At 43.2% G+C, this 17,917-nt stretch overlaps 1 long non-coding RNA gene across 1 annotated transcript; it reads left to right on the plus strand.

Moving 5' to 3' along the window:
• The first annotated feature begins 5,753 nt into the window (after window positions 1-5,753).
• LOC131401578 (uncharacterized) lies at window positions 5,754-6,671 on the plus strand. Its single transcript, XR_009217766.1, has 3 exons — window positions 5,754-5,878; window positions 6,170-6,205; window positions 6,572-6,671. It is a non-coding gene; the product is annotated as an uncharacterized LOC131401578 (long non-coding RNA).
• The last annotated feature ends 11,246 nt before the right edge of the window (window positions 6,672-17,917 follow it).

Genomic DNA, 17,917 nt, shown 5'->3' on the forward strand with positions numbered 1-17,917 from the left:
TGGTTGAATATTAGAAATTTCATATGGTTCAACTTAATTAATAGGCCATCACAATATTTAATTTGATTATAATTACAGTTAAATTTTTCATGATGGCTTATCATGTGCCAGGCACTTTCTAGGCATCTGACATATATTCACTCATTTAATGCTCATAACAATGCCATGGAGACAATAATATTAACCTCTATTGTATGGATGAGGAACATTAGAGGTTATATAATTGACCAAGGTCACACAGCTGGTACCCAGGCAGTCCACCTCCAAAATCTCTTTTAGGGATCCATTAGAAGTTGTGGCGCTTACATTGTAAAAGGATCACCTTGGTTCCTGGTTGGTGAATGGATCAGAAGGGACTAAGGAAGAAAGCCCATGGCTACTGAAATTATCCAGGCAAGCAATTGTGAATACAGGATTTCCTTCCTTTTTAAAGCTGACTAATATTCCATTGTATAGATGCCCCAGATTTTCTTCATCCTTTCACCCACGGGTGCGCAATTAGGCAGTTTCCATCTCTTGGTTATTGTGAATAATATTGCAGTGCATTTTGTCAAATTATTTCCTGGCACTTAGTGAGTTTGAAAAAATTCTTATACACATTCGTTATTGTAATGACCAACATTTCTACATGTCTAAAGTTTAAATATTTGTCATTCTACAGAAATACCTTGCCTAATCATGATTTGTGTCGTTATCAGTTCATGCATGATCTAAGATTTTTGTACAAAAATTTGTTCTAATGGCTTTTTTTGCATGTATTCAGGAACCTTGCATAATATGGGTATTCCCTGATTCTTGATTTTTAGTAGATTTTTCTAGTAAGCCTTTGGTATACAAAGCATCTTCGTAGATGTAAGGCAGACAGCAGAAAAATTATAAAGTGATTGTTGTATTTAATTATATCTAAAGAAAACTGTAGTTTTGCTAAATTGTTTTTACACAGCCTTTGCTTATTTGTAAGAGTGACACATATCATTTTATTAATGAAAAGAAAATTCAATAAACAATTTTAACATAAAACAATATCTATTGAGAACTTATATGAAAATTTTAACTATATGCTGTCACCAATTTCCTCATCTGCAAAATGGAGATAGATAATACCATCTTCCTTATGGGTTGCTGTGAGAATACTCAAGAGTAATGTATGTAAAATGCTTATCAACACGTGGGTTGGAAAGTGATGCCCCATTCATTTTTCCATCGGGATGATGACAGCTTTTTTAATGCTTGAAGTCTGTAGTTTTCAAAATGCGTTCTACTCTTGTAAAGTGAATCCTTTTTACAAACTCTTTGTAGAGTTAGATCCTTTTGGAATACAAATTCAGGCTTCCGTGTGTGTGCATGTGTGTGTATATATACGCACATCTCTCAAATAATACTCCAAGGCTTATAATGAAAAGCTACTTTTCCCACGCTTGACTCTGGTTCAAAAAACAACTTCTTTAATTTTCTGGTTTAAAATCTATATTTCTAAATTAGCTACTCATACAGCTTTTTCATTTTTCAGCTTTTGACTATTTATAGTTTATTTCTCCTCTGAAAAAATCAGCACAAAGAGTTCTTACATATGGTAAAAACATAATTCCCCTTGCCCAATATAACTATTTAATGAATTAGGATAAATCAAAATTCAATGTCTACTGTTTTATGACATCAGTCTTTACCATTTTATAGCATACGAATCTTATCCAGAAATGTGCTACGTCAGATAGTATGAATACATTTTCTTTCTCACTTTTTCCTTTGACTTTTTAAATGGTAAAATTCTCTTATTTCTTTGTTGTCTTCCTATGGATTCATCACCGGTTCATCTCCTTCCACCAGAAAATTAAATCTCTTCTCATTAATTTCTGATGCATGAGACAATTCATAGGCTTCAGGTTTTGCTTGCGGACATCCCTCTTGGGCTTGAACATATACACAGTCCCACATATACACAGTATGTCTGGAAGGATAGAGGAGGAAAGGATGTTTATCTCTGTGCAAAAGTACCGGGAGACAGTGGTAGAGTGAGAATATTTGAAGTTTTCTTATACGTGCACCTACGACGTAGGCCTCCCTCCCCCCAGATTTTTAAAATTAAAATAGCGTTATATCCTTATCTACTGGCTTGGAACAGCAAGTTGTAGAGAAATGTGAATATATGATCCGATTTTTTAACGAAATTAAGAACAGGAAACGCACAAAAAATTTAGAATTCTAAATATGGGCACATCATTCTATGAGGCTGTGTAAAGGTGGGGAAAGGAATGAAGAACAGCTGTTCAACATCCAGCTACCTGTACAGTGTAGGGGTCCACGGAAAGCCTCGCCTCCAGCCAAGACCCTGGAGTTGATTTCCTCCCCCTGTAAAGTCTGCCTGAATTATTCCAGACACACCCCCGCCTCTTCCCGCCCCTGGAACTGGTCTCAGCCCACAACGTTCTGGCCTGCCTCCGCCCACAGCCTGGTCACGGTTCATTGCCCTGCCTGCACCCTTGTTCCCGCCCATAGAACTGCCTTCCCGGCCTGCTGTCACTCACAGCCTTGTCCCCGCCCACAGCCTGCCCCTAGAACATGTTCCCGCACACTGCCCCGCCCCTAGATTTTGTCCCTGTCCCTGATGCCTGACCCAGCCCGCTTTCCAGCTTCTCACTTACTCTAGAAACTAGACACCTCCCCCGAGGCTGGGGTGCACGGCCTCGCCCCGCCCGCCACCTCAACCCGCAGCCCCCAAACGTTCGTCCTCCCCGAACGCCCGCCCGAGACCGGAACCGGAAGCGCGGTAGGAGCCGTGGATGGAGCGGGCGTTCTGCGCGGTGTGTTCCGTCTTCTCCGTGTGGAGCGAATTCCCGTGGACGTTCGCCCTCAGAGGCGGGGCTCGGTGAGCAGCGGGCGGTCCCGGCCCCAGTCGCGTTCCAGGGGCCTGGGCCGTAGGCAGCCCCGTCAGGGCTCGGCGTCTCTCCATCCCCCCACAGCCCCGTTTCCCCCTGGGCTGTTCACTCAGGGCCCCCGAGGCTGCTGTTCCTCCTGGCTCCGGGTGCCGCCGTCCCCTACTCTGATTCCCCGTCACCGTCCTCCGTGTGATTTTGTCCCCAGGGGGCTTTAGCCTCTTCTGGAGGCGATGTTTGGGTCGTTACAAATGGGGCGCTCCTGGCATCTAGGGGGGGAGGCAGGGATGCTGCTCAGCATCCTCCAGGGCCCAGGACGGCCCGACAGAGAATTATCCAGCTCCAAATATCTGTTGTGCCAAGGTTTGGAAACCTGCTCCAGGGCCTGAAAATCTCCCGAGCCCTGAATGAAGTGTGGAAATTGTTGACAAGTCAGCGAGTCACTTACAGGGTCCCTAAATGACAAGCTTGTTTAAAGGGTCCAGAGTCACCAAAAAGTCTCTTTCCAGCCAAGTGAGTTGAGCGACTCAAGTGCACACAGCACGAAGCTGCTTTCTCCCATCTCAGGGAGCAGCAGGTGGCTGGACAGGAATCGGGAAAATCCAGCCACAACCAACAGTTACAGTTAAATCAGTAAATACAAAAATAGAAAAGTGAATGGGGTTGGCCTTTCCATCCAACACCCTATAAAAGGCCTCAAAAGCTTGTTTGTGCTTTTTATCCCCCCTCAGACATGAAAAGCATCCGTGGAGCTCAAGTTTGATGTGAAACCAGGCTCAGGGTCCACCTGTCCTTGCTGATCCATGGATTTGTGTGTGACCAGGTGAGTACCCTGTGGACCTGGTACCAACAGGTTCCGGCAGCCTCCGCTGTGCAGAAGACCTGCTAGTGAGCTTTCCTGGGCTCGGGTTGTCACCACCTGGAGTCACTGAGAGTGAAGGTATCTTGAGAAAAATTATTGATATTTGATGGATGGAAAGATGGTAAGCTGTGTGTGGTTCTGTGTGGTAAATATTTCAGTAAGTACAGTTATATGCAAATAAAAACACATGAAACAAACGTAAATAACTGCAAATGTGTATTATAGTAGAAAATATAGATTTACTTGCATTGCATAATACTCAAAAGTCAGGATTTATATATAATATAAATACAGAAATGTTTTGTGTGTGTATGTAGTATTAGAAGACATCCTATGAAATATTAGCAGGGATACTCAACAACATTCCTTAGACCCATTCAATTTGATCTCTAAAGTCCTATGAATCCTCCACATAAATTTCAAATAAAGGAGCATTCAGGGAAGAAGATGATTTGAACTTCTTTCTATTAATAACAAATTTAAAATTGAATTTGCCAGTATCCAGATTTATTTTGAGTATTTTTTTCTTTATGACATTTCAAATCATTTGGAGGAGTACTAAGCAACACTGTAGATTGAAGGGAAGGGCACTAGTCTCCAAAAAGACTGTCCTCTCCACCTTGCCTTTTAAAGGGAATTAACTTTGTTTCTTGAAACTTTTCTGAAATAACGGTCTGGTGATTCACGTTGCAGAGAATCTTGTTTAGTAATTTTGTATTTAGTTGTTGGCCTCTACTAATTGTGTGTGTATGTGTGTGTGCCTTTTTCCTTCTAGCTTTCCTGTGATGTTCTTCAGGGGAATGTGTGCTTGTCATGCAATAGATAGTCTCTGAGTGTATAATTAATGGTGACCAACCATCCTCATTTATTCAAGACAGTGGGGTTTTCCAGGACACAGGACGTTTAGTGTTCAAACCAGGGCAGTCCTAGACAAACCGGGATCATTCCTTATCTCATGAGCCAGGCCCTGGGACACATGCATGGGGACCTGGAGAACCAGAGAGACCTTGTCCCACCTCCATGGAATTTACATTGTATTTGGGAATTTGGATTTTGAGAAGTTAATGATGAGAGTGATGTGGGAGTATGGCACAAGGGGAATCAACCTGAGGGGGCAGAGAAGCCCTCTTGAGAAGGACTGATATTTAGCTTGAGAGCTAGAGTTGGGACTGGATTTAGCTGGTAGGAGGGTTAGACTGGAGTGAGGGTGTGGGAGTGTGTTCAAGAGAGCGTTTCAGGCAGAGGGACCCGCATGAGGACACCCCTGAAGCAGAGAGCCTGGTGTGTCCATGAACTGAGAATAAAGATGGCTGAGCCGAGTCAACACAGGGGGAGGGGTGTGAGCCACACTGGCGGGGGGGGACAGGCAGGACCAGATCAGGAGTGACTTGGGACTCTGTTCTAAGTCCAGTGGGAACACTCTGGAGAGATGCGAGTAGAAGGATGATGTGATTAGAGTTTGGTCTAAGCATGTGGGTTAAAATGGACTTCATGGTTAAGAATGAAGACTTAATAGGCAAGATGGGAGGTGCTGGAAATAAGATTAGGAATAAGATGATTGTTCCCTAGGCCTGAGTGATGACTGTGGAGTAGGAAAGAAGTAGAAAGAATAGACCATGGAGTGTAGAACCGAGAGAACATAACGGTACTTTCTTGCCTGCATGTGTCAGATGGCACAGAGCACTGACTGTTCTCGCTGCTGTCGGTGCAGACCTGCGGGTGCCCCCTCACCCAGGTCTGTGTGTTCACCCCTCTTTGCCACTCACAGGCCCCCTCCACATCCTAAAAGAAGTCAGGCCTTACTTGTGAGGGGGTTGTCTCACACGGGAGACACCTAGGAGAGCCCCTGCAGGCATCAGAGCAGCCCCTTCAGCATCTCCATCAACTTCCTCCCTTCCCCTCTCTCACTTTCCACACCCAGAATGACCCCTGCTCAGTATTCCACATCCCCATGATCTTCCTCCCCCAGGCTTGAGAAGGGTGGGGTAGCCACTGGCTTGGACATCATCTGCACCTTCCATTCTGACCCCCGCAGGTCCCGGGCTGGACAGAGAGTGACTCTACTGGGAGCTGAGCCATGAGACTCAGCGCATCACCCACCTGGCCTCCTTCACCCTGGACTGGGACAGCCTCTACTTCAGTGGTGAGGGGCTGTGCTACAGCCATGCTGTCAGTTCTGTGTTCCCTCCGTTGCTCTAAAGTGAGCTATGATCCATCTCTCTATCCTCCTGCTCTGGGTTCAGTCTTCTCATCACTGTGTGATCACTGGGTCCATCCACCTTTCAACTTATTGCCTTCCCCCTGAACACCCCTCCACTCGTCCCCTCTGCTTTCCCCTCTGCTTTTCCCACAAAGGTCACTACATCCTTTCTCTCCCTTAATTCTTTATGTTCACCCCAACTCTTGCTCAGCTCCTCTCGCCTTCTCTCCACAGGTTACACCTATGGAGCCGTGGCCCCGACTACCACCAGTGAGTATTCCTGACCCTGATCTCCTGTGTCCCATCTGCATTTGTAGTTTGGGAGCACTTGTTCTCCTTCACCTGCTGTCCTTAGTGAGGGAAGGACCTGGAAGGGCCCTAATTCATCCCTTCTCTCCCTCCCGGGTTCTGGTGGACAGTCCCAGCCCAGTGTGAGAAAGCCTTAGACACAAACATGTTCTCCACCACATTCTGACCCCACATGGTTTTCACTTTAATTCTCCTAAAGCCCCGCTCTTGGTCCTCCTTTTCCAGGTATCCCATCCATCTGCCCATTTTTCTGCCTATCTGTCTCTCCTCTGATTTCAGTCACTCTTGTTCACCTATCACTCTCTCTTGGGCTCCTCTCATCCACAGGCTTGCTCATCCCTCTACTCACACAGTCACCGGTCCCCTCACTCTCATTTATGCTTCACCTGTGAATGGTGGTCCTGAGACAGCCAGTGCTGGAGCCCATGTGAGCCTCGGGTCTCCTCCCACTCTGTCCCTCCCAGATGACAGCCTTATCCACAGCTCCCGAGCCGGCCACCACGTCCTTGCATACTTGATCATCACCTGTGCCACCAGAAGCCACCACAGGTATCTGGGGGCCCCTTCTCCTTCCCAAGAGAAGCTCTCTGGCCCCACTCCCCATGAGCCAGGTGTGATCCAGGAGCTGGGAAGCCAGGGTATGAAATTCTGGTTTTAGGACAATCATGCTGATCACAAAGATTATACCAACGATTCAGTCTAAAGCCAGCTCTCAGAGAGCCCCTAGACTTGTGAAATTAACACACCATTATAATACAATGTGGGATATTTTGGGGAGAGGCACCTGGCATAATTTGGAGGGAAGGAGCTTGCTAGAGAAAGTTACACCAGAAGTCTTTAAGAATGTGTAGGAGGGACCCTGGCAAATAGAGGATGAAGGATTTTCCTGGCAGAAAGGATTCCGTGAGCAAAGGCTCCGGCCAGAAACAACATGCCATATGGGGAGAATAGAAACGAATTTGGGTTGCATGAAGCATAATGTTTAACCGTCAATAGATGGATAAAATGAGACTGAAAGGTCAGCAGGAGCCAGATTGAGTAGAGCCTTGAGTGCCAGGTCAAGAAGGTTGAACTAAACACTGAAGGCCATAGGGAGCCATGGGTGGTACTAGAGCAGTGGTGGCCCTAGTGAGGTATTCATTTCAGAAAGATTCTTCTAGTAGTCCATGAAGAACATCCTTTAGACAGAGCATCCAGTGAGCCTGCTGGGGTGTTTGTCCGGGTGAAGGAAGTTAAGACCTGAGCTAGGACAGGGATGGAGAGAGGGAGTGTATGTGAGGACCAGTGTGCAAGGTGAATGGGTGTTACTGGGAGGGAGGAGGAGCTGAGTAGACATGCTGGTTCTGACTTGGGTGACCACACGGGTGGGTGGTGGTGCCACTGGGACAGAAGACGACAGATTATAATGAGTGCAGGACTCTGGGCTGGTCTCAGGCCAGCTTTTGGAGATGGCCATCTCTCTCCCTCTCGTCTTGCAGCTTTGGGGCACAATTTGAAGACCCTCACAGTCAACGTCACCATCTCCACCCTCCGGTATTCATCAGACATGAGCAATGGCTAGGCCACGTTCAACTTCACTGAGAGGGTCCTGCAGAGCCTGGTGAAACCCTGGTTCCAGCAGCTCCTGGTGGGTTAAATCCCACCCAGCCCCTCCTCCAACCCCTGTCCCTCCTGCTCCTCCTCCTCCTTCCTCCCCAGCTGGATCATTGTTCAAGAAGAGCAGCCTGGGCCCCTTCTACTCAAGTTGCAGACTGGTCTCCCTCAGGTGAGACCCTCCCCTCAGCATTTGCCCCTAATGACCACTTATGTGACCACCCCTCTCTGTCTCCCAACTGTCCTCCCATTTCCTCTTTCCTGTTCTGGCCCCCACCCCCAGAGGTTTCAGGACCTCTCTCTAGAGTCCCCACATCCCTCTCTCCCCAGGCCTGAGAAGGATGGGTCAGCCACCTGTGTGGACGCTGTCTGCACCCACCACCCTGACCCCGTGGGACACCATGACTCTGTGCTGGGAGCTGAGTGTCGCCACCTGTCTGCTCTTCTTCTCGGTGGCTCCTGGCTCTGCAGCCCAGAGTTTATCCATCAAGAGAGAGCACCAGCTACATTTCCGCATCATCAGCTGGAACCTCAGCATCTCGGAGCCCACATCTTAGGAGTACTCCGCCCTGCTGAGAGACACCCAAGACCAGGTGGCGTCTCCCACTCCCGTCTCTCCTTGCCCTGATGGCACCGTCATTCCTCCATCTGACTTACATCTGTTATGTGATTGTTTCAACCCTTCACTTTCCCTTCATGTCTGGGTTCTCTCAGTCCCCAGGGGTGGTGTCCTATCTGCCTTCCCCATTTCTCACATGGGTAAACTGAAGCTCAGAAAGGGGAGTATTGTGCCTAAGGTCACACAGTGAGTTAGGGGCAGAGCCAGGATTAGAAGTCAGGTCTCCCTTGTCCCAAGGTCTGTGATATTTCGCTGGCTCCAGTGGCCCCCTGCATCCCCAGGAGACCTTCATCTCACCCACTCTCCCTCGCGTTTTTTCTAGGTCACCACGCTCTACAGCGGCAGCCAGCTTTGAGACATATTCCACTCCTGCCTGGTCACAAACTTGATGTAGGTTGAGGAGATTGGAAGCATTGGCTGAGCTGGTGGCTGATGACTCTGATCTCCCGTGACACATCATTGATCTGGAAGTCACTTACATCGTGGCCATTCTGCCCCACATCCCTGTCAGCTAATCCTAACATCTCCTTCCATAAGTTTTCGGGGGATGAGAAAAGCATTAACATTTGGTGCCACCAACCTCCAGCATCCTGCTCCTCCTCCTCTTCTGGAGACTTTCAACAAATATCAGCAGTCTAACTGTGCTCTCCAATAGTGGAGCCACTAACCACATGGGGCAATTTAAATTTTTTATACACCTATTAGGATACGATTCACATATTGTGTGTGGAGAGGAGTGTATTTTTTAGGTTTTTCTATATACAATATCTTCTCATCTGCAAAACAAATAGTTTTACCTCTTCCCTTCCAATCTGGGTTTCTTTTATTCCTTTTTCTTGCCTAATTACCCTCATTAGAACCTTTAGTATCTGTGATTAACATACGAGATAAGGGAAGACATCATTGTCTTGTCCCTGGTCTTAGGGGGGAATTTTCAGTCTTTCACCATTGAATATGGTGTTAGCCGTGGGTTTTTCATCGATGCTGTATATAGGTTGAGAAAGCTTTTTCTATTCCTAAATTGTTGAGTGTTTTCTTTTTTAGACATGAAGGGCGTTATATTTTGTGAAATTCTTTTCTGTATATGGGGTCGAGATTGCATGTTATTGGCCCTTATTCTATTAATATTGTGTAACACATAGTCAAGTTTTCAGATATTAAGCCAACCCTTCAACTAGAGGTGAGAGGTTAAGATGTTCTCAGGTTTTTCCTGGGCGTGCCACAGCCCTGAGCCCTTGTGGCCTTCAAGATGCCCGCAAATACACTGGAGCTTTTCAAAGCCACCTGTGGACATCTCATGCCCCCAATTTTTCTTCTAAGTTTATGGCTCACCTCTTGCCTGCCTCAGCTGGTATCACTCCCTCAGGCAACTACAATAGAAAACAATTAGCCCTGAATATTTTTAGCAAGTGCCCTGGGGACAGACTTTCCTCCCTGGGCAAGCTCTGACTCAAGTAACGTCAAGCTCTGAACATGGGGCTTTTTCAGGGAGCTGCCAGGAAGGTCAGCTAGTGACAGTTCGATGGGGATGGGTCTTTTCAGAGCTCTAAACCCATTATGGCTGCTTGGCTGCTGGTTGTCTCAGCTACCATGGTTCTGAGACTGATGGTTTTCAAAGTTATGGAGGATATTGTGAGAGCAGGATGGGAATAGTGCAAGTTATAATGCCACAAAGTTTGCTCCCGTTATCAAGATTCCACCATGTTTCTTCACTAAACCCTCCTCAGATTCTTACAAGCCGTTGATTAATTTCTAGACTTATGAAAAGTTGATTTTGACCATTTTTACCAGTGTTCTCATTGTTTTTATGCATTTGCAGAAAACCTTTCTCAAATGTTTCAAAAATGTTCTCCCTGTGGTTATTTATTTATAAATTAATTACTTAAAATGAAATTACATGAGAAATTCAGTTCCTCACTCACACACACTAGCCACATTTTAAGTGCTTGATAACAACATGGGGCTAATAATGAGTGTATTTGGTAGTGCAGACAAATGTTTACATTATTGCAGAAAGTTATCTTGGACAGAACACAGAAGCAGGGAATCTAGAATCAGGGTAGAATTCTAGACACCCTTGTTCATCCCTTGTGCCCTTCCATGTCTGTCCCCCACAGTAACCACACTGGAGTGGACTCCTTGTGTACCTTGCCGCCTTGGCACAGAGATTGGACAGAATTGCCATCTATGAGGAATTCCTGTGTCTGACCCAGAATGGACCCAGCTGCAGAACTTGACCCTGGACAGGAAGAGTGTCCTTGGGGAGGTTAAGGCTCCCTAGTCATTGGGAAAGGAAGTCAGGCTTTTCTGGGGACTCTGGATGCCTGGGGCTGAGAGAGCATTGAACTTTCTCAGGCTGACAGGAGGTGGCATAGTCCCCCAGTCTTTACCCACCATAGAGAGAGAGACAAGGACACCAGTGTAATATTGGAGGCCGTCACCTTCTCCTAGACAGCTCTGTGACCTCAAGCTAGTCACCTCCCCTCTCTGGACTTTTGTTTCCTTATCTCTCCACTGAAAGCCACTGGGCCAGATGGTCAGTGAGGGCCTCCAGCTCTGTGTGAAGCAGTCTTACAGGTTTGGGTGTCATGTGGTTTCTGATCCACAGGCTATAGTTTGCCAAGTCCCACTCTAGACGAGCACCAATGCACTAGAACTTTCTGCAGTAGTGGAATGTTCTATATCTGTGCTCTCTAGTGCATAGCCGCATGTGGCTGTTGAGTACTCGAAGGATGGTATTGTGACTGGTCTTTATTGTTACTGATTTTTAATGTTACTGAGGTACCAGATTTTTCATTTTATTTAACTAAAATTAATTTTAATTCAAAAAGAGACTTGTTTGTGCTCCATATCAGACAGCACACCTCTAAGAGTTTGTATGGATAGAGGTACAAGTAGGGGGGCCTGCACCCCTCCCCCCATGCCCACTGAGTGCTGTGTGTCCTCCCCTCCTGGAGTTTATGTTGTAGCTGGCAATAACAAGAATAGAGAATTGAAACTTATCAATTATTTGATGTGAACAAACTCATACTTGGAGGCGGTATTCAGAGAAGACTTTCTGCAGGATATTACATTGTATGTTAATCCTAGAAAATGAATATTAAGGAAATAGATAAAGGAGAAGGGGATGATGTGTTTCCAGGCATGGAAGAACACATTTGAGTGGGATTTTACAAATTTAGAGAGATCCCATAGGCTTGCCAACTGTGATGACCCATTTTCCCCCCGACCGTCCTAAGAAAGTCCAGCCCAAATTCAGTCCTCTGTGCCCAGAGGTATGAATTTGGTTTAATTTATTACACTTTTGTTCTGTGATAATGGTCTTGGATTTTGTAGCAAAGTGTGCTCACTTTTTAGAAATGAAAACTAAAATTGGGTGAAACATCATGATGTCTACTTGACTTTAATATTTCATTGAAAACATGGGATGAATCAAGGGTGGCAAGTGTTAATAATTTATACATTGATGAAATATTGTTTTAATTGGATGGAATATACATTGTTAAATCTAGATGATGGATGTTTATGAGACTGTTCCCTTTATTTTTCTGTGTCTAAAAAGTTTTATTAACAAGAGTGAAACACACTCACATGCATTCTCCATTTCATTCACTTCCAGAATATTCTCCCAACAGAGATGATACCTTGACTCGGAAGCCTGGTAAACCTGCAGGAAGCCCCAGCCCATGGTAGGGGACGAGTATGTTGATGCTATGTCTCATTGAAGAGAACCGTGTGCACAGTGTCTTGGATGATGAAGAATGTTGGCCAACCCTTGTCAAGGAGGGTTGAGGCACAGTGGGTTCACCAGGAGCCCTTGGGCGATGACAGGACGTGGCTTACCTCACCACTTGTCTCCCCAGACCTCCCCTTCTGGGCCCTCATCCTCATCTGCTTGGCGGGACTCCTGGTGCTCATCACAGGCCTGATCTGCTGTCTCCTCGTAAGCCATGACATGTTGCTTGTCTTCTTCTTATTGCGTTGTAAGAGCTCTTTATATATTATAAATACACATCCTTTTATAGGGATATGTTTTGCAGATGTTTTCTCCCAATCTGTGCGTGACTTGCCTTCTCCTTCACAACATGAGTCATTGGGGAAATGTAAGTGACAGTCATCATGAGATTCCACCACACTTGAGAATGGCTAAAATTAAAAAAACTGACTATAGCAACTGTTGTTGAAGATTTCAAGTCACTGAAACTCTCATCGAGTGCTGGCGAAAAATAGCTTGGATGCGTCTTTAATAATTACATACGTCTACCCAGCCATTCCTCTCCTAGGAATCCATCTAAGGGAAATAAACACATATGTCTATACACAGACTTGTACACACATGTTGATAACAACCTATTTATAGCAGACAAAAACGGAAAACAACCCAAATGTCCATCTACTGGTGAACGGATACACAAAGTGTGGTATATCCCCACAGTGGAATACTATTCAATCATAAAAAGGAATGAATTTTTTTTCTTTTTTAATTATTCTATTGAAATTATAAAGAGTTTTAACATTGTGTAATTTCGGGTGTTCATTATTATTTGTGAATTTCTGTATAGACTGTATCGTGCTTAGCAGCGGTAGTCTAACTTTTTTCCATCACCATGCATATGTGCCCCTTTAACTTTTTCACTCAACCCCCAGCCCCCTTCCCCTCTGGTAAGCACTAATCTGTTCTCTTTATCCCTGTGTATGTTTATCTTCTACATATGAGTGAAATCATGCATATTTCTTTGTCTGGCTTATTTCATTTAACATCATACCCTCAAGGTCCATCCAAGTTGTTGCAAACAGGATGATCTTGTCTTTTTTTTCTGGCTGAGTAGTATTCCATTGTATATAATACATACCACATCTTCTTTATCAATTCATGTGTAGCAGGGCACTTGGGGTGCTTCCATTTCTTGGCTATTGTGAATAATGCCGCAGTGAACACAGGGGTGAGTAAATCTCTTTGAATTGTTGATTTCAATTTCTTTGAATAAATACCCAGTAGTGGGATAGTTGGAAGGTATGGTATTTCTATTTTTAATTTTTTGAGAAATCTCCATACTGTTTTCCCTGGTGGCTACACCAGTTTGCATTCCCACCAGCAGTGTGTGAGGGTGCTCTTTTCTCCTTATCCTCTCCAACATTTGTTATTTTTTGTCTTGGGAGTTATAGCCATTCTGACAGGTGTAAGGTGACGTCTCATTGTAGTTTTGATTTGAATATCCCTAATAATTAGTGATGTTATACATCTTTTCATGTGCCTGTTGGGCCTCTGTATATCTTCTTTGGAAAAATGTCTGTACATATCCTCTGCCCATTTTTAGATTGGATTATTTTTTTTATTGTTGTTGGGTGTGTGAGTTGTTTATATATTTTGGAGATTAACCCCTTGTCAGATATATGATTTGCAAATATTTTCTCCCAGTTCGTGGGTTGTCTTTTCTTTTTTTTTTTGAGGAAGATCAGCCCTGAGCTAACATCCGTGCTAATCCTCCACTTTTTTTCTGAGGAAGACCGGCTCTGAGCTAACATCTATTGTTAATCCTCCTCCTTTTTGTTTTTTTCCCCAAAGTCCCAGTTGATAGTTGTACGTCATACTTGCACATCCTTCTAGTTGCTGTTTGTGGGACGCGGCCTCTGCTTGGCCGGACAAGCGGTGCGTCTGTGCGCGTCTGGGATCCGAACCTGGGCCGCCAGTAGCGGAGCTCGTGCACTTAACCACTAAGCCACGGGGCTGGCCCTGTCTTTTCGTTTTGTTCATCATTTCCATTGCCTTGCAGAAGCCTTTTAGTCTCATGTAGTCCCATTTGTATATTTTTTCTTTTCTTTCCCTTGCCTGAGTAGACATGGTATTGGGAAGGGTGCAGCTAAGACCGATGTCAAAGACTGTACTGTGTATATTTTCTTCTAGGAGTTTTATGGTTTCAAGTGTTAGATTCAAGTCTTTTATTCATTTGGAGTTAATTTTTGTGTATGGTGGAAGATAATGATCTACTTTCATTCATTTGCATGTGGGTGTCCAGTTTTCCCAACAGCATTTATTGAAGAGACTTTCTTTTCTCCATTGTATGATCTTGGCTCCTTTGTCAGAGATTAACTGACCACAGATGTGTGGTATTTTCCTGGGCTTTCAGTTCTGCTGCATTGATTTATGAGTCTGTTTTTGTGCCAGTACCATGCCATTTTGATTACTACAGCTGTGTAATATATTTTCAAGTTAGGATTGTGATGCCTCCAGCTTTGTTCTTTCTTCTCAGGATTGCTTTGGCTATTTGAGGTCTTTTGTTATTCCATATATATTTTAGGTTTCTGTGTTTTGTTTCTATGAAGAATGTCATTGGGATTCTGATTTGCATTGCTTTGAATCTGTAGATTACTTTAGGTAATATGGACATTTTAACTATGTTTATTCTTCCAATCCATGTGCATGGAATATCTTCCCATTAGTTCAGGTCATCATTGATTTCTTTCAATAAAGTCTTATAATTTTCATTGTATAGTTCTTTAACCTCTTTAACCTCTAGGGATACTAGACATTTTTTTTTTATTTTGCAATTGTAAATGGGATTGTATTCTTGTGTTCTCTTTCTGTTAGTTCACTATTAGAGTATAGAAATGCAACTGATTTTTGTAAGTTGATTTTGTATGCTGTAACTTTGCTGTAGTTGTTGATTATTCTAATAGTTTTCTGATGGATTGTTTAGGGTTTTCTATATTTACAATCATGTCAGCTGCAAACAGCAAGAGTTTCATTTCTTCCTTTCCAATTTGGATTCCTTTTATTTCTTTTTCCAGCCTAACTGCTCTGGCCAAAACCTCCAGTACTATGTTGAATGGGAGTGGCGAGAGTGGGCACCTTTGTCTTCTTCCTGTTCTCAGAGGAATGGCTTTAATTTTTTCACCATTATGTATGATGTTGGCTGTGGGTTTGTGATATATGGCCTTTATACTGTTGAGGTACCTTCCTTCTATACCCATTTTATTGAGAGTTTTTATCCTAAATGGATGTTGGATCTTCTCAAATCCTTTCTCTGCATCTGTGGAGAGGATCATGTGATTTTTATTCCTCATTTTGTTAATGTGGTGTATCACATTGATTGATTTGCGGATGTTGAACCATCCCTGCATCCTTGGTATAAATTCCACTTGATCATGGTATATGATCCTTTTAATATATTGCTGTGTTCGATTTGTTGATATTTTGCTGAGGATTTTTGCTTCTGTCTTCATCAGTGATATTGGCCTGTTATATACCTTCTTTGTGCTGTCCTTGCCTGCTTTTGCTTTCAGGGTGGTGTTGGCCTCATAGAATGAATTAGGAAGTGTTCCATCTTCTTCAACTGTTTGGAATAGTTTGAGAAGCATAGGTATTTAATCTTGATTGAATATTTGGTAGAATTCTCCAGAGAAGACATCTTGTCCTGGACTTTTGTTTTTTGGGAAGGTTTTTGATGACCATTTCGATCTCTTTACTTGTGATTGGTCTGTTCATTTTCTCTATTTCTTCTTGAATCAGTTTTAGGAGGTTGTATGAATCTAATAATTTATCTATTTCTTTTAGGTTATCCAATTTGGTGGCATGTAAGTTGTTCAGTTTATTCTTTATTGTCCTTTGGATTTCTGTGGTATCTGTTGTAATTTCTCCTCTTTCATTTCTAATTTTATGTCTTTGAGCCTTCTCTCTTTTTTTCTTAGTGAGTCTGGCTAAGAGTCTGTCAGTTTTGTTTCAATCTTCACAAAGAACCAGCTCTTTGTTTCAATGATCCTTTCTAATGTTTTTTTAGTCTCTATTTCATTTATTTCTGCTCTAATTTTTATTATTTCCCTCATTCTGTTGACTTTGGCTTCATTTGTTCTTCATTTTCTGGTTCTATTAGGTGTAGTTTAAGGTTACTTATTTGGTATTTTTCTTGTTTGTTGAGGTGCACTTGTATTGCTATGAATTTCCTTCTTAGAACTGCTTTTGCTGCATCCCATAGGAGTTGTTTTGTTGTCTTTTCATTTTCATTTGTCTTCAGGTATTTTTTGATTTCTCCTTTCATTTGTTCATTTATCCAATGGTTCTTCAGTCTTGTGTTCTTTAGTCTCCACATATTTGTATCTTCCCCATCTTTTGTCTTGTAGTTGATTTCTAGTGTCATAGCATTGTGGTCAGAAAAGAAGCTTGATATGATTTCAATCTTAAATTTATTCAGGCTTGCCTTGTTTCACAACATATGGTATATCTTTGAGAAGGTTCCATGTGCACTTAAGAAGAATGTGTATTCCACTTTTTTGGGAGGGTATGCTCTCTATATATCAATTAAGTTCATCTGATCATATGTTTCATTTAATTCCACTATTTACTGGTTGCCTTTCTATGCATGATCTATCCGTGGACGTAGTGGGGTGTTCAGCTCCCCTGCTATTATTGTGTTGCTGTTAATTTCTCCCTTTAGGTCTATTGATAGTTGCTTTATATTCTTTTGTGCTGCTGTGTTAGGTGCATATATCTTTATAAGTGTTATGTCCTCTTGGTGGAAAGTCCCCATTATCATTATATACTGCCCCTCTTTGTCTCTCATAGTCTTTTTTATCTTGAAGTCTGCTTTGTCTGATATAAGTATGGAAACACCTACTTTCTTTTATTTGCCATTTGCTTGCAGTATTGTCTCCCATCCATTCATTCTGAGCCTGTTTGTTTTTAGTGCTGAGATGTGTTTCCTGGAGGCAGCGTATTGTTGGGTCTTGTTTTCTAATCCACCCCACCACTCTGTGTCTGTTGATTGGAGAATTCAATCGATTTACATTTAGAGTGATTATTGATACATGAGGGCTTAATCCCACGTAATCTATATTTCCATTGTTTCTCTTCCTTTGTGTTTCTGACTACCATTTCATTTTGGGGGTTTTCTGTGGAGGTGTTCTCTCTTTTTATGATCTATGGCTCTGCTCTGATTTTTTGTTTGCTGGTTACTGTCAGGTTTGTATGAAGATCTCATAGATGACATAGTCCATCTTCTGAGAGCCTCCTATCTCCATTAGCCTAAGCAGGTTCCATCCCTTTCCTCTTCTCCTTCTCAGTTATTGTTGTCACAAGTTATTCAATTTTGTGTTGTGCATTTGTGACTAAGCTGAAGTGTTTATAGTTACTTTTGATGCTTTCCTTCCCTTCCTCTTTTAAGTTATAATTAATTATTTGCTACCCTGTTGTGAAACAAAGCTGTAGCTTTCTGATTTTGTCTTTCTATTTATCTCTTTGCTCAAAGCTTTGTAGACATTTGCCTTCTTTTTGTTTCAGGTATGAGGGTGTTCTTGATCATTGCTTTTATGGGAGATCTAGTGGCGATGAACTCCCTCAGCCTTTGTTTATCTGGGAAAACTTTTATTTCTCCCTTGTATCATAAGGATCATTTCACTGGATAGAGTATTCTTGGCTGAAAGTTTTTGTCTTTCAGTATTTTTAATATATCATTCCATTCTTTCCT

The sequence above is a fragment of the Diceros bicornis genome (assembly GCF_020826845.1).
Source record: "Diceros bicornis minor isolate mBicDic1 chromosome 1 unlocalized genomic scaffold, mDicBic1.mat.cur SUPER_1_unloc_6, whole genome shotgun sequence".
NCBI lineage: Eukaryota > Metazoa > Chordata > Mammalia > Perissodactyla > Rhinocerotidae > Diceros > Diceros bicornis.